The following is an 11,916-nucleotide window of genomic DNA, read 5'->3' as shown; positions in this document are numbered from 1 at the left end:
ATAGCCTCATGCATAGGGAGGCTTTCTTCAAATTGTTTTCACAGCTTTTCCTGGGATGTCCCTAGGAGAGAACAAGCTGTTTCCCAGCTGTGGCCTCTCCCACGTGGAGCAGGAGAGTCCTGCAATTGCTGACTGTCGGTCACGTAATTTCCACATCAGCTAGTCCTTGCCAGCCCAAGTCCTATGGAGCAGCCTTGTTCTTGTCTCCATGATCAGTTTGATGGGTGCATTGCTTTTCCTCATGTTGCAGCTCATGGTGAATTTAATCAGTGAAGTAATGATCAACTGAAATTTCCCTGATTGTGGTGTGGTGCTGGTCACCACACCATCACACACAGAAGTCACTCACTACACACCAGCTGCAGCCCTGTTTGGTGTGGGACAGGCACTGTTTTCCAGCACAGAACAGGTGGGAGAGAAAGTGGAGACAAATATTTCACCAGTCTTAAACCTGTAGGATGCTCAGAGACAACACAGCCATCTGTTAGAGTTCCACTCCAACCTCGTAGCCAGCATGCTTTGTGACACTGGAGAGATCAGGAAGAGGCTTAAAATCTCATCTCAATCCTTTACTCTTCGTGTTACACAGAAAAGAAATGGCAAAATTCACACTGTGTCTGCAGAGTGAGGAGGACTGGGATTCTGGGGTGTTTGTTCAGTATTTCAGAGGTGAAATCCTCCTCTCTTCAAAGGTAACATCCTTTGGGCAAGGTGGAAATGCTCATTGGCTTTCTTTTCAGCTCTGGCCTTTGGCAAGTTTTCTGCACATTAGAACCTTTGATCATAAAGATCAAATGGCATCAGATATTTAGGAAAATAACTACAGTAAAGATCCTGTATCTTCAAGAAGGGATACAGATGGAAAAAGAAATTTTTACATGCCAAAATGCTCCCATGGCTGGGAAATGGAGCTGGTCTGGGACAAAGCAGCAGCTCCAGACCTGTCTGGGTTTAGATGAGTCCTTGCAGACCTGCTCCCATGTGAGCAGCAGACTGAGACCCTGGGGAACCCAGAGAAGATGCACTCAGCCTGTCTGAGACCCTCATCTCCCATTGTGGATGAGTAAGTGCCACAAGAAGTCCCACAGGTGCAGGCATGAGGTGCATTGTCCAGGACCCCTCACCCTGGCAGGGTGAGGCTTAGCCCATGCAGAGCCTGAAGCATCCCTCGAGGAGCCACCTGGTCCTGGTCTCATGCTGACTCATTGTCACAAGAAAATAACAAGCAAGAGCAGTTCCCCTTCAAGAAAAGCCTTCAAGAACCCAGCCTCTTTATCTCTCTGCTACTGCAGGCAGCTCTCAGGAGCTTAGTCTCCCAAGAGGAGCTGCCAACTGAGCCTGGGTCTAAGTGGGAGAAAGCCCAGGTGACTTCCTGGCTTATTCCTTCATTGGCATGAGCTAAGCCTGTGGACTTCATTCAAAGCAGACTGAGAAGATCGCACCCTTTTTTCCCCCCATTTTCCTGTATTTCCACAGTCCTTCCCCAGCCTGCTCACATGATTGCAGCTGTGGCACACAAGGACCTCATCTGTGCTTTGCTTATCCCTCCTTGTTTGGTTTGTTTGAGGGGAAAGTGCCTCAAAACCCCCTGGAGCTCCTTATGCACACTGATTGTGGTAAATAGGGTCTGGTGAGCTCAGGGCTACCCTGGACTGGCTGGATGACCAGTCACTGCACAGCCCTGGGACAAGTCTGGCCATGGTCCCTGTTTTCAGCCTGGGCCACTGGCTCGGCAGATGGAGCTCCTTCCCAAGGATAAGGGAGAGCAGCTCCCAGACTGCAGTGGGATGCTGTGGCCACTACTGGCAGCTTGGAGCAGCACATGGACACTGTGCATCTTGGCGAGTCAGAGAGAGCTCTGAAGCAGGAAAAAATGTTGATTTCCCAAGGCTTTTTTCTGCTGGCTTTGGAGTTCATTTGAGTAAGAGGATAGGAAGGATCTTCCAGTTCCTGCTCCTATAGGAATGAAAGACCTGTGCAATAAACTCTGCCTTTTTTTCGCAATACTGAGGGACTGGAATCCTCTGGAATAGGAAAAACCTCAGGTAATATTCCTCCTCTAGACCTGAGCTGGATTTGCAAGGCTCCAAGAGGTTTATGACACTGTCAGGCTTGCACAGGGTAATCAGGTTTGCAGCAGCACTCTGTACAGGCAGAAACCAGCAATGTCTGTGCAGCCACCTTCACACTGAGGTGAGCTAAAACCCCTCCAGGCATCAGGAGGAGCAGGGGAGGCATCAGGAGTGGGGAGCGGGACAGAGCCCCCCAAATCAGGATGGTTTCCAGAAACAAGCCTGCTCAGGGTTTCCTGTGGTGTGAGCAGGTGAAGGTCTCTCCTTGTGCAGGATACAGCCACAGGCCTCACATTGGTGCGACTCTGCAGCTGGCATGGGGTTAATATGAACAAACTGGTGCTCCACCCAAGGAGCTGGGTGAGATCCCCATGAGCCAAGGGCTGAAGCAGTGAGGCCAGTCATCCCCATCCCTCCCAGCAGCTACCAGGAATTTCTAAAAGCCCAGACCTGGTGTGAGGGGTGCACTCAGCATTAGGGCTGGTATCCTCCCTTCTTCAGGGCACAAATCAGTGTATTTCCAGAGTCCTGCACTGCTCTGAGGGACAGACTGACTGTGTCCTTTCTCTCCACCTCCTAATGCTGCTTCAAGTACCCTGTAAGTATACAGTGTGCTCCAGGCAGAGATGTTGTCCCCCTTACCTGCACCACATGGGCTACAGAGCAATGTCACTTCACCCTCTGCAGCCATCCCCCAGTCACGTCTACCTTGAGTTAAGCCTTGTTTGGCTTGTAGCTAATCTGTGGCAGCTCATGCAATAACCTTGGCTCTCCCTCCTCAGCTGCGGAGGCAGCAGTTACCTCTTCTCTCACATCATCTATATGCACAGAAAAAATGGTGAGCAAACCTCCCCTGGGTCCCTTGTGGCAATAAATCCCCCATACACCACCCATATTTGTGAAGCTACTGCAGGAAATGAGAGCTAATGGAAATGGCTTTCTACTTCACATGACTTTTCTGCTAAAAAGGTCCATTTTAAACAGTCTAAAAGGGCTTGGTAAATGATTAATCAGTTCTTGCAGCATTTGACAGGGCAGTAGTTTGTTTATGGCTTCTTATGTTTAGCTATCTATAGCTCTTTCTGCTAGGACATGTTGTATACTCTCCCTAAAAGCACCTGATAGTGATTAAGTGCTTGATAACCTGTAAAAGGAACTGCAATATAGAAAACTGTCCTTCTGTTTAAAGGAAAAATTGTTTCCTGATGGGTTCTTTAAAGAGTGATGGTCTCCCTAAACCACCTGGAAGGTAAACATATGCAGAATCACAGAATATTCTGAGTTGGAGGGGACCCACAGGGATCATGCTTTAGTCCAATTCTTAAATGAATGGCCCGTACAGGGATCAAAACCATGACCTTAGTGCTAGTAGCACCCACTCAGAGTTGAGTCTTCTCTGAGCAGCCTCAGAGCCTTAGAATGCTGAAAATTGGAGGATTCAGGAATCACCTATCTGGAACCTCAATGAAAGGCTGACAAACTTATGACAGGTACCAAGAGACTGGGGGAGGTTCTGGGAATAAATTTGATCTGGGGCATGGAGACTCTGAGGGTAGGTGCACTAGGGTTTAGGTGTGTAGCTGCCCTTCAAGCTGGCTGATATGGGTTTCATCAGTTGAAACCCTTGAAGCTCCTGTTTAGCTATAAGAGGGTCTAAAGTCCTGTCTCATTTTCTGCTTATCACAGTGCTGGGTATGTCAATGTTTAATCTGTGCATGCTAAGCGCTGTTAAGATCCTTGGGGTGAGGAAGCCTGGCTTCTTTCAGCCTGAGGGACAGAGACTTGGCCCAGATCCATACCTGATTAGCACCTGATAAAGCAGCCCAAATATAACAGATATAACACACCAGTGCTGGTATCCTTGGGACATCTGGCTTCCAGGGCACTGTGGGAGAATTCAGCCCACCCTGGTTTGGAGCCACTGGCACTCTGGGTGGGTTAATAAAGCACTCACCAGAGCAGAAAGGCTTTGCAAGGACCAGTTAAATATTCACAGTTAAGGGTCTCTGTGATGCCACAACCCCATGGATGGAGCAAGGATAGGGCTGAATCTGGGCTCTGGGTCACCTCTCTCCACCCCTTAGCAAAGGTCCTTCTCATCACCCCTGGGCATCACTCAGGCTGCCAGCTAGGCCAGCAGATGTTTAATGCTTTCCAGAGACATAAGTCTTAAAGGATGGGAGTGCAGCTTCAGAAACTCTTCTACTCCAGTGGAATCTATGCTAGAAATCCCAATTTCATCCTGTGCCGCCTCCAGATGTGCCACTGTCTGCTCTCCCTGCTGACCACTCATGTTTCATCATCACCTCTTCTCTGGGAGGGGCAGGGCTGGGGTATCAACATGGCATCCCACAAAATCATGGGGTAAGGAAGACCCAAAAAACCCTGGAGACAGGACAGCTTGGCTCAGGAGTTCCAGCTTGCTTGCATATGATTTTTCTCCCCGGATCATCTGCTCCTGGGAAAATCAAGGGATTTAAAGCAATTCTCTAGGAGTGAAATCATTGCATAGAAAGCTTGAAAACTTCCTTCACATCCTTTATTATTGGACAGATTTTTGAGTCATGATGTCCATATTTTTTGAGGGTTTTAATTTGTTGCTTAATATTACAAAAAAAAAAAAAAAAAAAAAAAAAAAAAAAAAAAAAAAAAAAAAAGAAGGAAAAAGGAAGAAGAAAAAAGAAGAAAAAATAAAAATTAAAAGAAAGAAGAAAGAAGAAAGAAGAAGAAAGAAGAAAGAAGAAAGAAGAAAGAAGAAAGAAGAAAGAAGAAAGAAGAAAGAAGAAAGAAGAAAGAAGAAAGAAGAAAGAAGAAAGAAGAAAGAAGAAAGAAAACTCTCTCTTTCCATTCCTTATTTTTTCACCCTGGAAAATGGTGCAACTTGTCTTGAAGAAGAGTCCTGTCTCCAGGCTGGCTGGGAGGGTGAAAGGAGGAAGGAAGAAGAGGAAGAAAGCTCTGCAGCCAGCAACTTAAGACTGACCCAGCACATAATAACACCTTCAAAGTGAAAATGTTGTTTTTCAAAAACATGAAGGTTTCACTGGAAACCAACCGGGCTGGAGCTGCAAAGCCGTGTCAGGAGCCAGGCAGCACTGGGAGGCTGCCAGGTCTGAGCACTTTGGGGCTGGCAGAGCGCCCTGAGCACATGTAATCCAACCTGCTCCCCTAAAACAGCCATGTCCTGGATCACCATCTCTTTGGGGCAGCAATAACCTTCCTTTTCTTACCGTCCTCCCCCAGCCAGGACTTGCCTGACAACACTTTTATCCACTCCAGCTCTTTTTCTCAGCTTTCTAGTGCATCCCAAGAATGCCCTTCAAAAACTAACCAGGCAGTTAATTTGGGTGGTTTGAGATCCAAAACGTGGTGACCTCTGGCATTTTTAATAGCTGCCTGGGTGTCATCTCTGTATATTTGGATACCGATGTCATGGTGACACGGGTAAATACACCCAGCCATTTATTGCTGGGCACAGCTCAGAGGAGCAAACTGGCTCCCTTCCCCCCTCTCCATATAGGCTGGTCCTTCAAGTTTTCATCCTGTCAGATCACACAGACCCCAGGAAGGGGCCAGGGGAGCCATAAGCTTGGTTGCACAGAATGCATTGCCTCAAGCCACCAGCCTCAGTTTCCCCTGCCTGTGTTTTTGTTGGCAGATGATGCACAGCTGTGCTGCATTAGCTGGCTTGGTGATTCTTGATGCAGCTGGAACACGTCACCTTCTGTGCATTTCTCAGCAAAACAAGGCTTTGATGTAGTACTGCTCTTACAACAACTTCAATTTAATAAACCTATGCTCATACTCTACCAAAACATCTTCCAGCCCCACTGCAGATTAGCATCTTGCCTGGCCTAAGCCCAGGAGCTACAGAGTTGTAATAAATTTAAGAACTGAATGATAATAAGAAAACAGAGAGAGAGATTTAGTAGAAGGTTCCCTTTTTCCCCTGCAAGCGCCAGAGAGGCTTTCCTGGCATAATGGTTTTGGAATAGGTAGCAGGGCAGGCAGTTGAAGGGAAAAAGAAACACATTCCCACACCCCCACATCCCCATGCAGTTCAGGGAAGGAGCAAAGTGCAGGGAGATAAAACATCTCTCACCAGCTGCATCCCTGGGGCTGTGGTGGGGAACAGCAGGTACAAGCTGGAGACTTCAGCACAGCAATTCTCAGCCTGTGTTTAATGCAGAGAGGTTGTGGGCAGGAGAGGAAATCCAGCAGGGCTCATAATTAATGTAAACACAGATCAGCCTGTGGTGTCCAGTTTGTATGCTCAGGTACCATCCCTTCCCCCTGGCCCCATTCTCCTCTAGGTTCTAGTCTGACTTTCATCCCTTCATCCTTGCTCTGTGGGAGAGAGCAAGGCTGCAGCCAAGAGAGGGTCATAGGAATCCTGGCACAGACATGCCCCAGAAAAGCTCAACACAGCTGCCAGTGAGCAGGCTGCCACTGCAGAGCAAAGTGAGCCAGAGCCAGAGGGCAGGGACAGAGCCAGAGCCAGTGGGCTGCAAATACAGCACAGGAGCTGTGGCCCTCAGCAAGATTTAATTGGGTTTTTTGGTGTTTATAACTTTCTGTTTTATGAAAAACCATTGCAGGTGTGAGCAGTCAAGCTTTGGAAAGGACATTGTGAATAGCTTCACGCAGAATCTTGGATTTTCTCTTTACCAGCTGCAGTAAAAGAATTCAGCAGCAAAGTTGCTAAGCAGCTATTCAGGCTGCAAAGGAAAAATGGACACTTGGATTACCCACCGCTCAGGGAAATATGGAAACTTTCCAAAGGGGAATGCCAAAGAAAGGCACTTGACTGAAGATGTCCCACCGGTGAAGCAGAAGCCCTCCAAGGAGCTGAGGCCCATGCTGGGCGCCATCTTGCTGGGCCTCATCCTGTTCATTGCTGCCGTGGTGGCCTGGTGCTACTACACGGTGTCCCTGCGGAAGGCGGAGCGGCTCAAGACGGAGCTGATGGACCTGCGGGCGGACGGCTTCGTCATCCGCAACCAGCACGGGGAGGTGGTGTTCCGGCTGGCCTTCCGCTCGGGCAGCCTGGACCTGGAGTCGTGCTCCAAGGAGGGCGAGATCCTGAGCTGCTCGCGCTCCAGCCGGGGGCCGCTCAACTTCTTCATCCAGACGGTGAAGCCCAAGGACACGGTGATGTGCTACCGCGTGCGCTGGGAGGAGCTGGCGGCCGGCCCGGCCGTGGAGCACACCATGTTCTGGGAGGACGCCCACTGGTACGGGGGCTCGGAGATGAGCACCCAGCACTGGCCCATCCGCCTGGCCGGCTACCAGGAGCCCGTGCCCTACGTGACCAGCGACGTCTACTCCTTCCGCGACAGCTTTGGCGGCATCCTCGAGCGCTACTGGCTCTCCTCCAAGGCGGCGGCCATCAAGATCAACGACTCCGTGCCCTTCCACCTGGGCTTCAACGCCACCGAGCGCTCCCTCTTCTTCCAGGCGCGCTACAAGGACTCGCCCTACAAGCCCCCCCCGGGCCAGCAGCCCTTCCCCGAGCTCAGCTACCGCGTCTGCGTGGGCTCCGACGTCACCTCCATCCACAAGTACATGGTGCGCAGGTACTTCAACAAGCCCTCCAAGATCCCTGCTGAGAACGCCTTCCGATACCCCATATGGTCCACGTGGGCCCTCTACAAAAAAGATATAAATCAAGATAAAGTTCTAAATTTTGCAAGAGACATTAAGAAATACCATTTTAACTGCAGCCACATTGAGATTGATGACATGTACACCCAAGCCTATGGGGATTTTGACTTTGACCCTGTCAAGTTCCCCAATGTGACAGAGATGTTTGCAAAGCTGAGGGAAGATGGATTTAAGGTCACTCTATGGATTCATCCTTTTATACACATAGATTCTCCCAGTTATGAAGTGGGGATTGAGCGTCAGCTGTTCATCAAGGAGCCGTCGGGGCGGCTGCCAGCCATGGTGGAATGGTGGAACGGCATCGGTGCCATCCTGGACTTCACCAACCCAGCAGCCCGCGACTGGTTCCAGAGCCACCTGCGCCAGCTCCAGCACAAGTACGGCATCTCGTCCTTCAAGTTTGACGCGGGCGAGACCAGCTACCTGCCCAAGCAGTTCAGCACCTTCCGCCCACTGTCGGACCCCAGCATCTGGTCCCGGCGCTACACAGAGATGGCCATCCCCTTCTACGAGCTGGCCGAGGTGCGGGTGGGCTACCAGTCACAGAACATCTCCTGCTTCTTCCGCATCATTGACCGCGACTCCGTCTGGGGCTACGAGCTCGGCCTCAAGTCCCTCATCCCCACCGTCCTCACCATCAGCATGCTGGGGTACCCATTTGTACTGCCAGATATGATTGGAGGAAACTTCCTCCCCAACAAGACGGAGGGGGCAGTGGAGATCCCTGACCGGGAGCTGTACGTGCGCTGGCTGGAGCTGTCTGCCTTCATGCCCTCCATGCAGTTCTCCATCCCGCCCTGGCTCTACGACAAGGAGGTGGTGGAGATTGCACAGAAGTTCATGGAGCTCCACGAGTCGCTGGTGGCCCCGCTGCTGCTGGAGCTGGCCGGGGAGGTCACCGACACGGGCGACCCCATCATCCGCCCCATCTGGTGGATCTCGCCCCGCGACGAGGCCACTCACCGGATCGACTCCCAGTTCCTCATTGGGGACACCCTCATGGTGGCTCCTGTGCTGGAGATGGGCAAGCAGGAGCGGGATGTCTACCTGCCAGCGGGCAAGTGGCGCAGCTACAAGGGGGAGCTGTTTGAGAAGACCCCAGTGCTGCTCACCGACTATCCTGTTGACCTGGACGAGGTTGCCTATTTCTTCAGGGTTTCCTAACAGGATCCTCTTCAGTTATGCAGTAGACTCAGTGATTAGTGTGCCAATGGCTTTAATGACCAGGGAATTGTAATAATTTCTAATGCAGCAATATTTCAGAATGAAATTTGAAGGTGACACTGAGACCTCTGTTCTGTATGGCAAGTGTTCTACAATAACGTATTAAAATGTATTGGATCGATGTCTTTGTTACTGCATTGTGTCAAGTGTATTGTGCAGAAACACAGTCTCTGCTCATAATCTTTTCCCACCAAGAAGGTGCCATGCACGCTTCTTCTGTCTAAAGGAAATTACATGGTCTCCTTTGTTACCCAGTTTCACAGATGTTCCCCTGGGACATTGAAAATTTCATGTGCTTAGCAAAAGAGGCAGCTGCAGCAAAGTTGTTGTTGTTTTTTCTTACAAAAAGAAGTCTGTGGTTATCCTGAAGAGGAAGGCACACAATTTGCAGGCTGCATATGAGATGGGAGCTGATGCAGGAGTTAGGAATTTGCATTTCCCATGGTCTGAGCTATCTAAGCAGTAAGAGAGCTAGAGCACTTGCTGGTGCTGTGGCAGGTATTTTCCTCCTTTTATAAATTACTGAGAGCCATGTCCATGGTGTGCATTCAGCTAAGTCTGTAAAATGTGGTGATATCTCATGCCAGTCAAGATTAAATCCTAGTACCAAGTCATGCAAAGTTTATACTTACTAGGATCCATGTGTGTTTCAGGACCGTGTTTGGGACAAAGGGTGCAACCTGTCAGATGCCAGGAGAGAACTTGGCTTCCCCAGAGAATTCAGACAATTAACAAACCTGCCTGAGTACCCAGCTGCCTCAATTTTCTCACTGAGAATGTTTTCCCATCCTATGTTAATGGAGATCCCTGACCATGACAGGTGGATCCTTCTGTATCTTTCTGCCCATAGTGGTGACCGCTCCAGAATGAAGGTTTCTCAGGAGCTCCTGAAGGCTTGGGGTAACCAGGCTGGCTGTGAAACACTCTCCACTCTTGGTCCAATATTCCCTGCTATTTTTAAGCAATAAGAAATGTTAGGTTGACATGACTGAGCAGATTAAGAGAGTCTAGGGATCTCTGGGCTGCAATGTGCCTTCCCAAAGTGAGAGGGAGATCACTTTGCTGGCTCCAGAACACTTCCACTGGGCACTTGGGAGGTAAAGCTGTGTGTGGCTCCAGGGCAAAAAGAAAGCTCATTTTTTTAGGGACTTGTCCCAGGCTGCTCCATTCAAAAACCAAACAAAATGGGTCTGGGGAGCATTGTACTTAGTCAAGAGCTTGTTTGATGTCCTGCATGGACATATAGCAGTGCCAAGTGGGATGGGTCAGAACATGTTTTAGATGCTCCTGAAAGCAGCTGGAATCACAGTAATGCTACTGCTAGTGTGGCAGTGGAGAGGGGAAACCAGCTTTAATCCAGGGATGTGAAAAGGAAAGCAATGATCAGTCTGGAAGTTGTGTTCAGGTGTAACAGGATACCACTGAATCCTTACCATGGGCTTTCTCCCACACCAGGACAGTAGTTTCCAGCAAGGCATCTTCCCCAAAGCTGAGAAATTGTTTCTACAGTTGCTGCTTTAAAGCCCTCAAGAGTCCCCCACATCTGATTGTGGGGGAACCAGAGAGTCCCCAGGGCGGCCCAGCAAAATTCCTCTGGCTTTGGTTGCTGGACTAAAATAAAAGTTTTCTGCAAAGCTCATGCCCACGGTGCTGAGAGAGATCCAGACACCCTCATACAGTACCTCTGCCCCTGTGATCAATGTGCTCTGCATGCACACACAGCTCTGCCACCCACCTGCACCACAGGCTGATGGGGAAAAAAGCAGGTGGCACTGAGACTTCCTGCAGACTCCAGGGATGACATGGGTTATGGTCCCATGGCTGCAAAATGCCTCCCCCATCCCCTTCCAATCTTTCCCTCAGTGCCTTTCCTTGCTGCCCAGCTGAGCCACAGGACATTACATGGAACAGGTGCTGGAGGCATCCTGTGAGCTGGTGGCACCACAGCCACCTCTCCACACCCTCCTGCCACACAGGGCTGTGTGCTGCTGGAAGGACATCTTGTTTGCCTTGCTAAACTTCAGTTCTGGTTGATCTTTTACACTCCCAGTGCTGCTCACAAGCTTTTTGCTGGAGGTGCTGGTGACGTGAGATTCTCCTCCAGAACCTGGCTCACCACAGGCTGGTTGTTTTGGCAGGGGGAGTTTACTGCCTTCTTTGATGACTGCTGAGCTAAAAAACACCGAGCCCTACAGGCAAAATAAAAAACTCAAACAAATAAAAATCTGTTTTTCTCTACTTGGCTTCTGGGATTTTGTGTCAGTATAAACCATCTTTATGGCTCTCTTGGCAGAAGGGACCTGCAGGCTGGCAGCCTCCACCCAGATTGAAAAGGTTGTATTTTTTCCTGAGGCTACCAGCCTGGCCATGTGCCCAAAGGAACTCTGCTGCTGTCTGTTTGTCCTTTCACCACAGTCACCCCCAGCCTTGGGCTCTGCCTGCCTGCTTTTTTCTTACTTTTCTTACTTTTAATCTGTGATTTCAGGCAGGTGTGGACACACTTACAACTTGGGTCTCCTGGTCCAGCAGCCACTGCTCTGCTGTCACCCATAGTCACCTCCTTGAAATCCAGCTTGCAACAAATTTAGCTTATGCTGTAGCTCCTCTGGGGTTTGGGTTTTGCCAATAACGCTCCTCCATGTGCAATGCACAGCTGTGGATGTGTTTTCAAGCTCAGCCATGTAGCTGAGACCCAGCACAGACCTGACCCCACTCACTGTCCCCATGTCCATGGTGAGCCTCAGACACGCTCTCTACACAATGCACCAGGTTTTGGGAGGATGTAAACCAAATTCAGACCCCAAGCACAGATGCCTAGAAGAACCTCTGTATCACTGAGGATCTCCTGCAAGGCTGTGAATGCTCTAAGTTGCCAAACTGCCCACAGATCCTCAGCAGCACCAGCTTCATCTCCCACGTGATCATCAACCAAGTGTATGGCTGGAACTCACACCCAAGC

At 49.9% G+C, this 11,916-nt stretch overlaps 1 pseudogene across 1 annotated transcript; it reads left to right on the top strand.

Moving 5' to 3' along the window:
• Window positions 1-6,113: 6,113 nt before the first annotated feature.
• On the top strand, window positions 6,114-10,053 carry LOC306814570 (myogenesis-regulating glycosidase pseudogene; annotated as a pseudogene). The gene has a single exon. The product of its transcript is annotated as a myogenesis-regulating glycosidase pseudogene (transcript).
• The last annotated feature ends 1,863 nt before the right edge of the window (window positions 10,054-11,916 follow it).

This window comes from Erithacus rubecula, assembly GCF_903797595.1.
Source record: "Erithacus rubecula genome assembly, chromosome: Z".
Taxonomy (NCBI): domain Eukaryota; kingdom Metazoa; phylum Chordata; class Aves; order Passeriformes; family Muscicapidae; genus Erithacus; species Erithacus rubecula.
Note: the sequence above shows the minus strand (reverse complement) of the source record. Positions and strands in the feature narration are given on the sequence as shown.